The following is a 16,869-nucleotide window of genomic DNA, read 5'->3' as shown; positions in this document are numbered from 1 at the left end:
TGTAAGGGCAGGCAGGTGGTGAGAGACAGCAGCACTGAGGTGAAGTCAGGCTAACCAGGATGAGAACAGAGACTCCGGTGGTCCTCGCACAGGAGGCAGCCGAGTTCCACAAATGGCAGGGAGGTGTACACGCTCCTGCACAGGCCATCGAGGGTATGGCTACAGGTGCACCCAGGGAGATAAGGAGAGCCAGAGCACCAGAGGTGTGAGAGGAGCTGCAAAGCGCTGTGCTCACCATTCTGGTTCCTGATTATTGAAGCAGAGAATTCTTGTGTGTGTCCAACAGGGTAAAAAATCAATCATGCTAAGCTGAAACTAACAACTGTTGAGGATAATTATTTAAAAAGTGAATTCAGGGTTAGGTTACATGTGGGAAAAGAGAACTGGATAGTCGGAAAGAAAAAGAGATTGTTCCATGCAGCCGTGGAAAAGACACAGAGAATTGGCCCAGAGCCCAGCCAAACCTTGAGCTCAGCCATATGTCAGGAGGGCCGATTAGTCCAGGTCAGCATACCTTGCTGAGGTCTAATGGGCCATGGTGGAATGTTCATGGCGGAAGTAAGACTCCAGATCCCTGTCTGCTGGGAGAATCTCCAGATACAAGATGTGTTAAAAAGGCTAAATTACGTTTTACCAAACCCCTTTTTCCATGTCAAGCATTCAATGTACTTTGTATTTTTGAACTATAGAATGTCTAGGAGTCAGGGCAAAAAGACAAAATCAGTGCAATAAAATATTAAAAATGTGAGGTCAAAAGAACCTCTCAAAGAATAGCTTTACCCATATCCCCACCCAAATTCCCTTGCCAAATCATCTTACTCTCTCAACTCTGAAATCCTGTTCTGCATGCTGGGCGGTCTGGTTTTTCCTGACGTCCCCAGGCCTCATTTGTAAGGAAGGTGGTGATGGTATCCTGGAATCAACTTAACAGAAGCTTCAAAGAAGCTCTGACGGCGTTTTCTCTTTCGGCTCTAAAAATACCTTCCATTAAACCTGTACGCTTCCCCGAATCATATTGCCTCCCTCGCTTCTCCCCTGTCAAAGCCGCCCTTATCTGCAGAATCACAGGCTTGGGAACTGGCAGCTAAAACTAGAAATGCAAGAGACTCTAAGCCCCATTAGCTAGAGCAGCCAGACGTTTAATAAATATCTGTCGTTTTAACTTTGTTCTGTGGTTCTCAACGTGTCAGACTCAAGCAAAAAGCGGTGGGATGGAATTTTCACATAGACAAGTATGATGTACAACACAGATACTGTGAAAGTACAGTATACCTGGCTTGATGTCTCCTGTATGATTTCTGTTAACTTTGCAGAGTTTGACCTAAAATTTTTCTCAGTCAAACGTCACCACCGACACAGCATTAAGAATGCACCATTTCACATACAACTTGAAAGCATAAAAACTTTAATTGCTTTTTCAGTTTGATTTGTACAGCTTAATCTTTAATAAGAAAATGACGACACTTATTAACTGTGAATTTTAAAAATGTCGAATAAAAATGCAGAACAAACTTAAAAGAAAGAAAAATAAATAGCAATTTGTCTATTGCCTAAGGAAGCAGTGTGAATGTTTCAAATTATTATTTTAAAAATCATTAAATACATGAATTATGAACACTTGAAAAGTTAGTGTATGTTGTTATATGTAAAAAATTGACATACAATGAATTGCAAAATATATTGTTGAAATGTAAGTTGGTTCCACCCTTCTGAAAAGCTATTTAGGAATACTTAATGACTAAAAAATGTTTGTACACATTAATCCACTATTTTTACTATCAAAACCTTTTATAAGGGAATAGAGATTTAACATTTTATAATATTTAGAGTAGCAAAACATTTATAAATATTTTTTAAAACCCCCAGTTAAAATAGCGTGATTATATTTTGTAAACACATAAACATATGCATGTACACTAAGCACTGGAAATGCTAGAAGGTTAATAAGGGTGCTGGTTGCTAGGTGGTGAAATGGCACATTGCTCATTTTATTCTTTATATTTTTCAGTATTTTAAAAATTACTTTTAATGAGCACAACCAAATTTAGAATCAGAAAACAATGTGAAACAGAAAATAGGCCATATAGTTGAAGAAAAGGCATTTGATTGGGTTTTACATTCTATTTCTTAATTGGGTGGTTGATAGTTGGATATTTGTTTTGATGATAGTGATGATTTTTATGATTTACACATATTACTTAAAGTGTTTGAATGAATTTATGATATGATGAAGAAAAAGTCATTTCATTAAAGTCATCATTCTTTTTCCTATTTAAAGGCAAACTTCGGGGCCAGCCTGGTGGCACAGCAGTTAAGTTCTCGTGCTCCACTTTGGCGGCCTAGGGTTCACCTGTTAGGGTCCTGGGTGTGGACCTACGCACTGCTTGTCAAGCCACGCTGTGACAGGCATCCCACATATAAAGTAGAGGAAGATGGGCATGGATATTAGCTCAAGGCCAGTCTTCCTCAGCAAAAAAGAGGAAGGATTGGTGGCAGATGTTAACTCAGGGCTAATCTTCCTCAAAAAGTAAAAACTAAACTTCTTGCAAAATAGGAAAAAATGTATATGTCTTTAAAAGTATTAAAAAGTTAATATATCAAATATTATTTTATTTATTTATTTTTTATTTTTCTTCATGTATTACTTGGAATGCTTCTATAAATAAAATCTTGCCCCCTGCTTCTATTTGGTTATTTACTAGTATATTTTTTAATAGAAAAAAATATAGCCAAATTTTTGACCTTTCCCATTAATTACCTGCGTTTCTTTTCTTTTCTTTTTTTTTGAGGAAGACTAGCCCTGAGCTAACTACTGCCAGTCCTCCTCATTTTGCTGAGGAAGCCTGACCCTGAGCTAACATCTGTGCCTGTCTTCCTCTACTTTATCTGTGGGATGCCTACCCAGCATGGTGTGCCAAGCGATGCCATGTCCACACCCGGGATCTGAACCGGCAAACCCCAGGCCGCCGAGAAGCGGAATGTGTGAACTTAACCACTGTGCCACCAGCCGGCCCCTTACCTGCTTTTCAAAATAATAATTTGTTTCGCTAGTGTAAAATGTGAAACAAAATGGAGTCACTTGTTTGTAAGGGCTTTAAAATGGAGCCAAGAGGCCATTAGGAAATGGATCTTATGCACGTTCTCATTGGGCAGAATACGAACTTCTTTTTTTTGAGGAAGCCTGGCCCTGAGCTAACATCCATGCCCATCTTCCTCTACTCTATATATGGGATGCCTGCCACAGCATGGCTAGCCAAGCAGTGCCATGTCCGCACCCAGGATCCGAAACAGGAAACCCTGGGCTGCTGAAGCAGAGTGGGGGAACTTAACCACTCAGGGCCGGCCTGAGAACATGAACTTTTGAACTGAGTCAAGACACAAACATTCTGAGATGACTGCCCAAACCCTGCAACTCATCACCATGATGATGATGGACTTTTACCTCCTGTTAGCTATAGTCTTACAATCAATTATGTTTAGCCAAAATTAGCTTTCTGCCCACAATCCCACTTAACATTCTTTGTAATGCAAACCTCCCTGTTTTGCCTTTAAAATCCCCACCTCCTACTCTCTAGTGGGAAACTATTTGGGTTGTTATGTGAACCCCGAATTGTAGTTCTTTGATCTCAAAATGAATGCCTCTATGCTTCTCGTTTGGCTCTTTATTTTTCTGTTGACACTAGCATCCTCCCACAATGACCAATTTATTTTCTTTCCTTTACATTTTATAACATTACTTTTCTAATTGATTTGAGTCCGTAATTTTTAATATTGTTAATATGAGTTTGTAGTTATATTTCCCATTTCATGTCCTGCTTTTTCTAATAGTTTGTAAGTAATTGTCCACCATTGTTCATGGAACCAAATATAACTCCATAAAAGCTTCATCAAAGTAAGTTTACGAGATCTATCAATGTTGAACATTTTCACAAGTTTTCAAGATTTAATTATTAACAGTAATTGTCAAGGTAAAATAACCAATAACCAGTGTATAGATAAGAGAGATAAAGTGGCCTTTACTTGAGTCAGGCTGAGGACTATAATCTGGGAAGGCAGTCTCCACAAAGGAAGGAAGCATTCCAGAGAAGAATAGTTTTCAGTACAGTTTTATACCTTTTTAGAACAAAGAACATACATCAAACACGCCCAGGATATATATTCATTAAAGTTTCGAAGAGGTATTCAGTTGCAAATTCACAGGCCAACATGGCCATGATGTCTGGGAAATACTGGCATCATAGGAGGGGAAGCATTCACTATTGTCTTAAGAGAGTGCATTCTTTGGCTTTGAGATAATGTTTAATGCATTCTTTACTTTAATGATTAAAGCAGATGTGCAATGTGTGTTTGATAGGCCATAAGTCAGACTTCTTTAGTTCAAGCTGAATTAGATCTAAACCAGAATAGTTACCACCATATACCTCGACATGTGAAAATCTCTTGCCAGAATGATGTAATGAAAATGATTTAACAAAACCCTCTTTGATCATTTTTCATGATTTTTTTTAAGAATAAATCAGAGAAGAGTTTGTTTCTGAATCAAATAGTATAAGCAATTTGCACCAAAAGCATGGCAAAATAACCACATTCTCATTAAGAAAGTGTGTACCACTTTAAATTCTTAGGTATAAGGCTCAGGAATTCCATGTTTCCCGGTACCATGGTTAATATATTATTTTTAATTATTGCAAAATGTAATACACGAAAAATCATGTCACATAGTAAATACAAGCTTTGATCACTCAAATAGCTAACTTTTTCTCAGCCTTAGGATCTCAGCTCTGATTTCTGTTCTTTCCAGAAACGTCCATGAGCACTTAAAGCAGTTAATGTACATATTCAAGGTGTTACTAGAGAAATTCTAGGTTTTCCAGTCACGATTCTGCACCCAATTCCAATGTGTGGGTTTTTTCCACACACCATCAAGCAATTCTCCGACACCAGCTGGGCATCCTGCAATTCAACTAACATCTGATGTCGTCTACTGGGAGATAGCATCCGATTTCACAGGTTAAGGGCTCAGTTCCACAAGACTGCCTCCACTTCAGATGCTAATCACAAGTCTAGCTTGTTCACCGTGCTTTTGACCAGCTGACTATAAATCAGACCTTCTCACGACCCACTTCTTGGGTTTGGTTAATTTGCTAGAGCACTCACGGAACTCATAGGAAACCAATTTACTCACTAGATTACTGGTTTATTACAAAGATATTGAAACATATGAATCAATAGCCAGATGAAGAGATACATAGGGCAAGGGATGGGGAAAGCGTATGGAGCTTCTGCATCCTCTCAGAGGGCCTCTCTCCTATATCTCTATGTGTTCACCAACACTGAAGCTCTCAGAACCCTATGTTTTTGAGGACTTAATGGAGGTTTCATTATATAGATGTGAGTGATTAAATCATTGGCCATTGGTGATTGAACTCAATCAATCACAGGAAGTGGGAGTGAGGGGAGGGTGGGACTTTAAGTTCCAATGAGCTAATAACATGGTTAGCTGAAATGGGGAGCAATCAGCCCCCATCCTTAGGTGCTTTCCAAAATCACCTCATTAACATGACAGAAGACGCGTCATTGTTCTAGTCACAGGAAATTCCAAGGGTTTTAGGTGCTCTGTGCCTGAAATGAGGACAAAGACCAAATATATATTTATTATTATAAATCACAATATGACACCATCTGAAAATGTCATGATGCCACATTGTAACATGCTTTTTGCAGAAATGATCCATGTTTCTTCATGAGTCTTGCCAGTGCAGAGGTAGTGATAGAGGAACCCTCATGTGTCCCCAGATCACACACAGGTGGAGAAGCAAAAAGAGTAGGATGTTATTAATCAGAGTGGGAATAACTAGTTGGCCTAAAACATTATGTATTTATTTCTATAAAATGTATAAACGGTGTGTGCCTTTCCCTAGATTCAGTCTACATACATCTCATAATATAAGGTTCTTCTTGCGTGGCTCACTACAGTTTTGCTCATGACTAAGTCAGGAAGTGGATAAATCCATTGGTGCTAATGCAAAATGCTCAGTGCCTGCAGAGAGATAAGAACTGGGGCAGACTGACTCTTGTTACATATTCTAAATCCCTTGTAAGTAGTCACTCTCTAGCACGTTTTATCAGTTGTGGTCCCAGTAGAGAGCAGATGGCAGAGTTAAATTGGATACTTAAAGAATGTCTTTAAAAAAGCCTGTTAGCAAAGGTGTTCTGGAGTTTTAGGGAAACCAATAAGAAATGGTGCAATATCCAAGGGCTACTGACAGCAGAGACCTACTATGTGTCCCTAAACCTCAAGGGGTTTTCTTTTCTCAATAATATGAGTTAGTAATTCTGAAACCAATTTCCATATATTCTAGGATTGGACAATCAAATAAATATGTATTAAGGATAATGGCAACCAGGTTTCTGATGGTTGGAGAAGGGAATTAAACATATGGAAAGTGGAAGACTAGAATGAATCCTATGGTGTTAGATTAGGTGTGGAGTTATCAATATGAATTTGTAGACTTTCCCCAGGTCTGTTGGCTGAGAGGACCTAGAAGCAGCACCACAATAGCAACAAGCACACCTTGAACCACTAAGAAGAACTAGATCTCCATGGAGAAATGGCTGATACTAGGGCTGGGGCCCTAAAGTACAAGAGGAGCCTAGAATGTTGAGTCGAGCCTCAAAGCAAGGAAGTGCTCAAAGAATGCTGGGACATGTGTAAAGGACGTCAGAGCAAGCTCAAAGGACTCTTAATAGCTAAGACTGACAATCTGATTTGAAAACAAATATGATGGAGCTGATTATAGCCCCATTGAATAAAATTAAAATGCTTGAGTCCATGCTGACATAAATAAAGAATAAATAAATAAATGAGGGAGAAGGAAAAGGAAGAAGTGATTACCAGAATGTGAAGAAAGCCACACAGCAGGAGCTGTGGCCTTTGATACAGGGATGCAATTCACCAGTGGTGACACAGAAGGGAGAAAGCCAGAAGGCAAAGAACAGCCCAACAGCCTTCTCTCCCACTCCTCTAGTCACCTGCTGATGCCTCCCATTGATGGATCCTTGCTGGAAGCTAGAGGTCACGGCAGCACATTGATGCAATTTATGAAGGTCAGATTCCTGGAAAATAGAGAGCAGGATGACACAATTGTTTGTAGACCTGCAGGAGCAAAAGGAGAGAGATTTTTCTAAAATAAACATTGAGCCATTTTGTTTTCTTTTATTAAACATTTATTGCCAAAAGACAGGGCTTCATGAAAGTCAAAGCTCTTCACAACTTGGTCCTAACCTATCTTTTTTTTTTTATTGAGTTCATAATAGTTTACATCAATGTGAGATTTCAGTTGTACATTATTTCTTGACTATCACTACATAAGTGCTCCCCTTCACCCCCTGTGCCCACCCCCAACCGCCTTCCCTTGGAAACCACTGAACTGTTTTCTTTGTCCATGTGTTTGTTCGTCATCCACATATGAGTGAAATCATCTGGTGTTGGTCTTTTTCAGCCTGGCTTATTTCGCTTAGCATAATACCCTCCAGGTCCTTCCATGTTGTCGCAAATTGTATGATTTTGTCTTTTTTTTAATGGCAGAGTATTATTCCATTGTGTGTGTGTGTGTATATATATATATATATATATATATATATATATATATATACACACCATGTCTTCTTTATCCAATCATCAGTCGATGGGCTCTTGGGTTGCTTCAATGTCTTGACTATTGTGAATAGTGCTGCAATGAACATAGGGTGCATATGTTACTTTGGATTGTTGATTTCAAGTTGTTTGGGTAGATACCCGGTAGTGGGATAGCTGGGTTGTATGGTAGTTCTATTTCCAGCTTTTTGAGGAATCTCCATACTGTTTTTCATGGTGGCTGCACCAGTTTGCATTCCCACCAGCAGTGGATGAGGGTTCCCTTTTCTCCACACCCTCTCCAACATTTGTTATTTTTAGTCTTAGTGATTATACCCATTTTAGCAAGTGTAAGGTGGTATCTCAGTGTAGTTTTGATTTGCATTTCCCTAATGATTAGTGATGTTGAACATCTTTTCAATTTTTGTAAGGTGATCTTGTACTCTGCAACTTTACTGCAGTTGTTAATTATTTCTAATAGTTTTATGATGGGTTCTCTAGGATTTTCTGTGTATAAAATCATGTCCTCTGCAAATAGCGAGAGTTTCACTTCTTCACTCCCTATTTGGATTCCTTTTAACACTTTCTCTTGCCTAATTGCTCTGGCCAAAACCTCCATGTCAAATAAGAGCAGTGATAGCGGGTATCTTTATCTTGTTCTTGTTCTCAGAGGGATGGCATTCAGTTTTTGAACATTGAGTATGATATTGGCTGTGGGTTTGTCATATATGGCCTTTGTTATGATGCGCTAATTTCCTTCTATCCCCATTTTTGTAAGAGTTTTTTTAATCATAAATGGCTGTTGGTTCTTGTTAAATGCTTTCTCTGCATCTATTGAGATGATCATATGGTTTTCATTCCTTAATTTGTTGATGTGGTGTATCACACTGATTGATTTGTGGACGTTGAACCATCCCTGTGCCCCTGGTATAAATCCACATGATCATGATGTATGATCCTTTTGATGTGTTGCTGAATTTGGATTGTCAAAATTTTCTTGAGGATTCTTGCATCTGTGTTCATCAGTGATATTGGCCTGTAGTTCTCCTTTTTTGTGCTGTCCTTGTCTGGCTTTGGTATCAGAATGATGCTGGCCTCATAGAATGTGTTAGGAAGCATTCCATCTTCCCTAATTTTTTGGAATAGCTTGAGAAGGATAGGTATTAAATCTTCTCTGAAAGTTTGGTAGAATTCCCCAGGGCAGCTGTCTGGTCCTGGGGTTTTATTTTTGGGGATGCTTTTGATTGCTATTTCAATCTCTTTCGTTGTGATTGGTCTATTCAGATTATCTGTTTTGTCTTGATTCAGCTTTAGGGGGTTGTAAAAGTCTAAGAATTTATCCATTTCCTCTAGATTATCCATTTTGTTGGCATATAGTTTTTTGCAATATTCTCTTATAATCCGTTGTGTTTCTGTGGTGTCCATTGTTATTTCTCATCTTTCATTTGTAATTTCGTTTCTCAGAGCTTTCTCTCTTTTTTTCTTTGTATATCTGGGGAAGGGTTTGTCAATTTTATTTATCTTCTCCAAGAACCAGTTCTTTGTTTCATTAATCCTTTCTACTGCCTTTTTTGTTTCTATAGAATTTATTTCAGCTCTGATGTTTATTATTTCTCTCCTTCTGCTGACTTTGGATTTCATTTGTTCTTCTTTTTGTAACTCAGTTAGGTGTAATTTGATATTGGTTATGTAGGATCATTTTATTTGCTAAGGTGTGCCTGTATTGTGGTGAATTTCCCTCTTAATATGCCTTTTGTTGCATCCCATGAGAGTTGGTGTGGTATGTTATCATTTTCATTTGTCTCCAGATATTTTTTGATTTCTCCTTTAAGTTCTTCAATGGTCCATTGCTTGTTTGATAGCATGTTGTTTAGTCTCAACATCTTTGTCGCTTTCTCAGCTTTTTTCTTGTAATTAATTTCTAGCTTTATAGATTGCAATCAGAAATGATGCTTGTTATTATTACAATTTTCTTAAATTTATTGAAGCTTGCCTTGTTTCCCAACATATGGTTTATCCTTGAGAATGTTCCATGTGCACCTGAGAAGAATGTGTATTCTGCTGGTTTTGGATGGAGTGTTCTATATATGTCTATTAAGTCCAACTGATTTAACTTTTCATTTAATTCCACTGTTTCAGTATTGATTTTCTGTCTGGATGATCTATCCATTGATGTAAGTGGAGTGTTAAGGTCCCCTACGATTATTGTGTTATTATTAATATCTTCTTTTAGGTTTGTTAATAGTTGCCTTATGAACTTTTGTGCTCCTGTGTTGGGTGCATAGATATTTATAAGTGTTATTTCTTCTTGATGGAGTGTGCCTTTGATCATTATATATTGCCCCTCTTTTCTCTCTTTACCTGTCTTATCTTGAAGTCTACTTTGTCTGATATAAATATTGTGACACCTGCTTTCTTTTGTTTGTCATTAGCTTGGAGTATCATCTTCCGTCCCTTCACTCTGAGCCTGTGTTTGTTGTTGGAGCTGAGATGTGTTTCCTGGAGGCAGCATATTGTTGGGTCTTGTTCTTTAATCCATCTTGCCACTCTGTGACTTTTTATGGGAGAATTCAATCCTTTTACGTTTAGGGTGATTATCGATGTATGAGGGCTTAATGCTGTCATTTTATCACTCATTTTCCTGTTCTCCTGCATTTCCTTTGTTTCTCATCCTGTGTGTTTTGGTCTACCCATTGAATTATGTAGTTTTTTATGCTGTATTTCTTTGTTTTCTTCTTGTTTAGTATTTGTGTCTCTGTTCTGCGTTTTTGTTTAGTGGTTACCATGAGGTCTCTACTCAGAACCTCATGTATAACATAGTCCATTTTCTCATGGCCTCTTGTTTCCTTAGTCTAAGCGGATTCAGTCCCTCTCCTCCTCCCCTCCTGAGTTGTTTTTCTCACATCTTATTCCAGCTTCTGTTGTGAGTTTGTGGTTAAAATGGCAAGAATATCTTTGTTTTTTGTGTTTTCCTTCCCTTTATCTTTAATGCTGTACTTGAGTATTCACTATCCTATTCTGATTCTGTCTACCTATTTATCTCCTTACTCTGTGGTTGTTAACCACTTTCTCCCTTTTGTTTTTCAGGTATGAGGGGCTTCTTGAGGATTTCTTGCATGTGGGGAGGGTCTCATGGCTACAAACTCCCTTAGCTTTTGTTTGTCTGGGAAAGATTTTTTTTTTTGAGGAAGATTAGCCCTGAGCTAACTGCTACAAATCCTCCTCCTTTTGCTGAGGAAGACTGGCCCTGAGCTAACATCCATGCCTATCTTCCTCTACTTTATATGTGGGATGCTTACCACAGCATGGCTTTGCCAAGTGATGCCATGTCTGCACCCGGGATCCAAACCAGCAAACCCTGAGCCGCTGAGAAGCGGAACAGGTGAAGTTAACCGCTGTGCCACCGGGCCAGCCCCTGTCCAGGAAAGTTTATATTTCTCCATCATATCTGAAGGGTATTTTTGCTGGATAAAGTATTCTTGGCTGAAAATTTTTGTCTTTCAAAGATTTGAATATGTCATTCTAATCTCTTCTGCTTATAAGGTTTCTGCAGAGAAATCCATTTAAAGCCTGATAGGGGTTCCTTCGTAGGTTATTTTCTTCTGCCTTGCTGCCCTGAGTATTCTTTCTTTGCCATTCATTTTTGCCAGTTTTACTACTATATGCCTTGCAGTAGGTCTTTTTACATTGACAAATCTAGGAGATCTGGAAGATTCTCCCGCATATATTTCCCCCTCTCTCCCTAGATTTTGGAATTTCTCTGCTATTATTTCTTTGAACACACTTTCTGCTCCATTCTCCTTCTCTCTCCTTCTGGAATACCTATAATTCTTGTGTTGCATTTCCTCATTGAGTCAGATATTTCTTGGAGACTTTCTTAATTTCTTTTTAGTCTTAGTTCTCTCTTCCTTTGTCTGGAGCATTTCAACATGTCTATCTTCGATTATGCTGATACACTCCTCTGTGATGTCCACTTGAGCATTCAGGAAATCCGTATTTTGTTTTATCTCTTCCATTGTGTCTTTCATCTCTAATATTTTTAAATGATTCTTCTTTATAGTTTTAATCACTTTTGTGAAGTAGCCCCTGAACTCATTGAATTATTTCTCTACATTCTCTTTTACCTCGTTGAGTTTTTTGATGATAACTATTTTGAATTCTTTTGTCATTTAGATTACATATTTCTGTGTCCTCAGGTGTGAATTCTGGGTACTTGTCATTTTCTCTTTGGTCTGGAGATTTGATATAGTGTTTGATATTGCTTGAGGGGGTGGCTCTGGTCTTACTCATTCTGAAATCATTTGGTTGCAGTCACTGCCTATCACCACTGGGTGGGGGTCAAGAGCTGTGTATTCTGAGCCCTCTGCCTTCAGTTGAGATCCCAGGCAGTGAGGTGGGAGCAGGGAGGGTGGGAGGAGGGGTCCTTTCTCCTGCATACTCTCGGGGCTTTCTCAGTCTCTCTATCTGCTCTCCTGGGGTGTTGGCTTGATGAGGTCACCCCCAGGGAAAGCTGTCTCCCTGGTAGAGGTCTTCCCTCTAGGCTGCCCGGGCCCTTGGGAGTCCTTGATGTTCCCACAAATGCATGTCCCCTCCCCTGCTTGTTCCCTCTTGGAGGCCTTCTGCAGTCATGGATCACAGTCTATTGGGGGAACAATCGAAGTTTTCTCTTACCCTGCTCCAGCTTTTCTGAGGGGGGCTTCAGTCTCTCTGCCTTCTGTCATATGGCTGCTTGTGTCTCTCCGACGTTTTTGTGTTGTGTTAGGATGTCTTCTGTTGGAGTATGAATGTCCCTTTCCATTGTATGTTGGAGGGGAGAAAAGCCCGGGCAAGTTCACTCTGCCATGATGCTGGCGTCACTCCTAATCTATTGTTTTTAGTGTTTCTCCACCACTCTGTCTTGCACTGTCTCGTAAACTAAGTTCCAATCTTACCAGGCTAGGTGATTTTTTGAAGCCACTCACTCATAGCACTGTGGCTTTACCTACCTATGTGTTTCCTTGCCTGGAACACTCTTTTTTTGCTTATTTCACACAAAATTTCATAAAAATTCTTAAAGGTCTAGGTTAAATATAACCTCACTTCTCTTCTCCTCAATCATCATGAGGCAAGAGAAATTCTCCCCTACTTTCATTTGGTAGAGGTAATTGAAGAGAGATTTGTGCTTCAATAACAGTTACTCAAAAATCAATTAACAACACATACTATGGAGTATTGCATATCTTTTTTAAAATTTCTCCCTCTCAACTAAACTGAGATCTTTGTATTTTTGATGCATTCTTGATATAGAGTTCAAACACTCTATAAATAGTTGTTGAGATGAATATATTATGTCTCAAGTTATATAGAAATCTGATTTTCACACTATTCTTCACAAAACCCTGCATTTAGTTACAATGTTTGAAGAGTCACTTTGTCATATCACCAGGAACCTTCATCACCATATAACTAGTTCAACCAGACCACCAGCTCTTATATTTATTTAATATGCAATATTTTCTTTGAACAAAAATTTCCACTGCTAAAAATACTGAAAAAGTACTGACACCACCAAACACTTTAGGAAAATCTTGCCTTGTATACCTGACATTGAAAAGTACATATATATATTTGCAATTTTATATGCATACACACACAAAAACACACACATCAAATAATACAAAGATCTCACACACAAACATAAAATTGGATTTGTATTACCTGACATTTAAAATATATATATACATATATATATATATATATATAATTGGATTTGATTATGGTACAACATCATATAGGAGGAATGACAGGAATATGACCCCTTTTGATAAATAAAGAAATGGAGAAGCATAGAGTTTCAAAAACCTGCTCAAGGTCAAATATCTTGCAATGAGGCAGGACAGAACGTTCACCGTGGATACTGCTTTCTTTGAAGAAGTATATGAAAACAAAAGAGGAAATGGCAATAAAGAGGCAGACTCTCCTGGAAAGGGTCTTCGTAAAAAGTCAAACCTCCTGAATTTAAAATTGGAATATCTACATCACCCCCCTGTTCTCCTCCCTGGGGAAGCATCAGCAAAGATTGCCAATTCCACTTGTGAAAAGGGAGGACAATCTTCTCTCACTCGACTGGCTTCTTCCCTTCTTTTAGCTCATGAGTAAATGAACCTTTTCTTTACAAGGAATGTTATTCTGCTAGCCTAAAGAGATTAATGCATGTCTTAAATGGGAGTGATCTGCTTTTCCCTCCCTGACCTGCTCTGACTGGGGAAATGAATTGCTGTCAATTTTGTGCACAAGAGAAATTGTTGCTTTTGCTAGGATGACTGGATTGAATTGGAGATTTGCTCATATTAACTTCTCAGTGATTGCTACCCTAGAAGTGTCTCATTTTGGTAATTTTTGTCGTAGGAAACAAAGAATCTCAAGCTAGTCCCGAGAGGAGGGAAATTTATTATAAATATTTACATGAAAGATGTGACTTTCATGGAAATCTATGAACAGAAACATTACAGGAGGAATCTGAACACCTGGAACTGGAAAGAGAGTCTAGACATGGGGTAGCTGCAGGTCCCTCAGTAGCAGAATGAGTGAGAGGGCTTCTCCTGAAGTAGTTCGTCATGAACATGAGCACAGCGATGGCTTGTAGGTCTGTTTCTTTCTAGTCTGCTAATAACTCACATGTTTTCAATATTTCTTAAATTCTCAAGACAGTCAGACCTGCTGGTCTAGAATTGTGCTTCTTAAAATTCAGTGTGAATATGAATCATCTGGGAATCTTGGTAAAATGCAGATGAATTCAGGAGGTCTTGCACAAAGCCTAAGATTTTGCATTTCTAAAAAGCTACCTGGTGATGCCAAAGATGCCTGTCCCTTAGGTCAGGGTTTGTGTGGCAAGGCAGAGAGAGTATCTTATCAAGTCAGGCAACAGGTGCATTAGGCCATTTGAATGGCTTGATTGTCCTTATGCCATAAGTCTATCACTTATCCAGCCACCTGGGGCCATGGTTTGGGAATAGGTTCCTTAGTGCATCAAATACACAGGGACTGTGAGAGGGGAAGTTTACTAAAGAATGGACTGGTACTGAGCTGCTGCTCTCTATTACACCTCCGATGAGCAGTTACTTTCCATTGAGTGTTGATTTTAATTCAGTGTCTTTGTCTCCTGGAGAGTGTCATTATTGAAGATCAAAAGAGACTCAGACCCTACTAACGATATTACCTCTTTCTTTAATTTTAAGATATGCAGAAATAACTTCATTTTCCTATAGCCTGTTATATAGTGAGGAGAATTGTACACACCAATAATTTCACTAAAAATATGTCCCTCTTAAAAGCAACAACCTTGATAATTGATATTAACAAGAGATTTTCACATATTGGGGTAAATGGTGTAACTATTTGGGTTCAAAACTGATTCAGCTTGAACTAAAGAAGCCTGACTTATGGACTATTGAACATACATTGTACATCTGCGTTAACCATTAAAGAATGAACTCTCTCCAGATAAGAATGCAGGCTTCCCCTCCCACGCCCTATTGGTAATGCCAGTATTAGTCCCCTTCCCAACATCTGGGTCACGTTGACCTGCGAATTTGCAACTGAAGACCTCTTTGAATCTCTGATGAATATGTATCCTGGGAGTATTTAATGTATGTTCTTTGTTTGAAAAGATATAAGACTGTACCAAAAGCCATGCTTCTCCAGAACATTTTCTTCCCTTCTGAGAAAGGCCTTCCAGAGTTATAATCCTCACTCTGACCCAAGTACAGCTCACCTTACATCTCTTATCTACAAAATGGCCATTGGTTATTTTGTGTTGATGATAAGTATTAGCAAAAACTGTGATCTCAAAAAATTTTTGTATATGTTGTGGAAAAATCTAGAAACTGGGACTTTTTTTTTTCTGGGCAAGATTCACCCTGAGCTAACATCTGCTTCCAGTCTTCCTGTTTTCTTTCTCCTTCCCAAATCCCCAGTGCATGGTTGTATACTCTAGTCGTAAGTCATTCTAGTTCTTCTATGTGCGCTGTTGCCACAGCACAGCAACTGACAGATGAACGATGTGGTTCTGAGATGGAGAAGTAAACGCGGGCCACTGAAGCAGTGAGCTCTGAACCTTTAACCACTAGGCCCTCAGGGCTGGCTTGAAACTGTGATTTTTAATGCAAATTCTCCATCTTGAAACCGGAGTGATCATCCTAGAATACACACTTTATCTGATCATAGTCATCAATGATTCACCTAGAACAAAGACTTAGCTCTTCTGCTCTTCAAGGTTCTTCAGAATCTTATCTCCACTTATCTTTCTATATTGTCTTCAACCACTTCTGCCACATATCACATCCTATGTCACCCCTATGCCATACCCAATTATTTGCCATTACCTATCTCAGAGAACTTTCCAGGTGCTCCAATTTTACTCTAGCTCTTTCTCCCTAGAATGTGATTCCTTATATATTGGCAGCTTATATTTCTGCTCATCCACTGATCATTCCACTCACAGTTAATTATACCATTTTCTCTATTCCAACAGCTATCAGTAGATACCCTAAAATAGCCCTTAGCACAGTATATTTGTTCATGAATTTGCCTACTGTGAATTATTTTAAATATTGTATCCCCGTAGATGAGCACAGTACTTAGTAGTCTCTCAGTAAACATTTATTAAATGAATAAGTGAAGAGAATAAAGGAATCTCTTGGATTGCAGAGGCAGAGTTGTAGAGGTTGGGTAGGTGGGTGGGGCATCCTGATGAAAGTGGGGGAAGAAACAAGCAGAAAACATAGGCAAGCTACAGACCAGCCACACACTGTATCCCCAGGGACTGGATCCACACAGATATTTCTGCCCTTTGCTTCTCACTTGACTCTATGCTCAGTCTGCTTGCTTTCAGCAAGTTAGAATGATTTTTAAATCCTGAGTTCACAGCTGCTGGAATATTTACTTCTCCTAAATGAAACCACTCTTTTCTTTTCATAATTCAGGATTCTGGTGCTACAACAGCAGCTGAATTGAAAAATCAACACCAAAAGGTGACTCATAGAAATGGCAGGGAAAGTAAATCAAATATAAAGCAGAGCCGAAGCTCTCCCTCTCCCTATCTGATTATTGTTCCTTGGAAGATAAAATATTTAATCCATCTGAGAGCTACAGAATCCAGGAGCTCTTACCACTGGACAGCTTCATTGCAACAGGTTGGGTGTATTCATCTTAGCCCTTCATAGTGTTTGACTGGAAAACATTTATGCTCATGA

The sequence above is a fragment of the Equus asinus genome, chromosome 2 (assembly GCF_041296235.1).
Source record: "Equus asinus isolate D_3611 breed Donkey chromosome 2, EquAss-T2T_v2, whole genome shotgun sequence".
Classification (NCBI taxonomy): domain Eukaryota; kingdom Metazoa; phylum Chordata; class Mammalia; order Perissodactyla; family Equidae; genus Equus; species Equus asinus.
The sequence above is the reverse complement of the archived record's forward strand: the minus strand, read 5'-3'. Positions refer to the sequence as shown.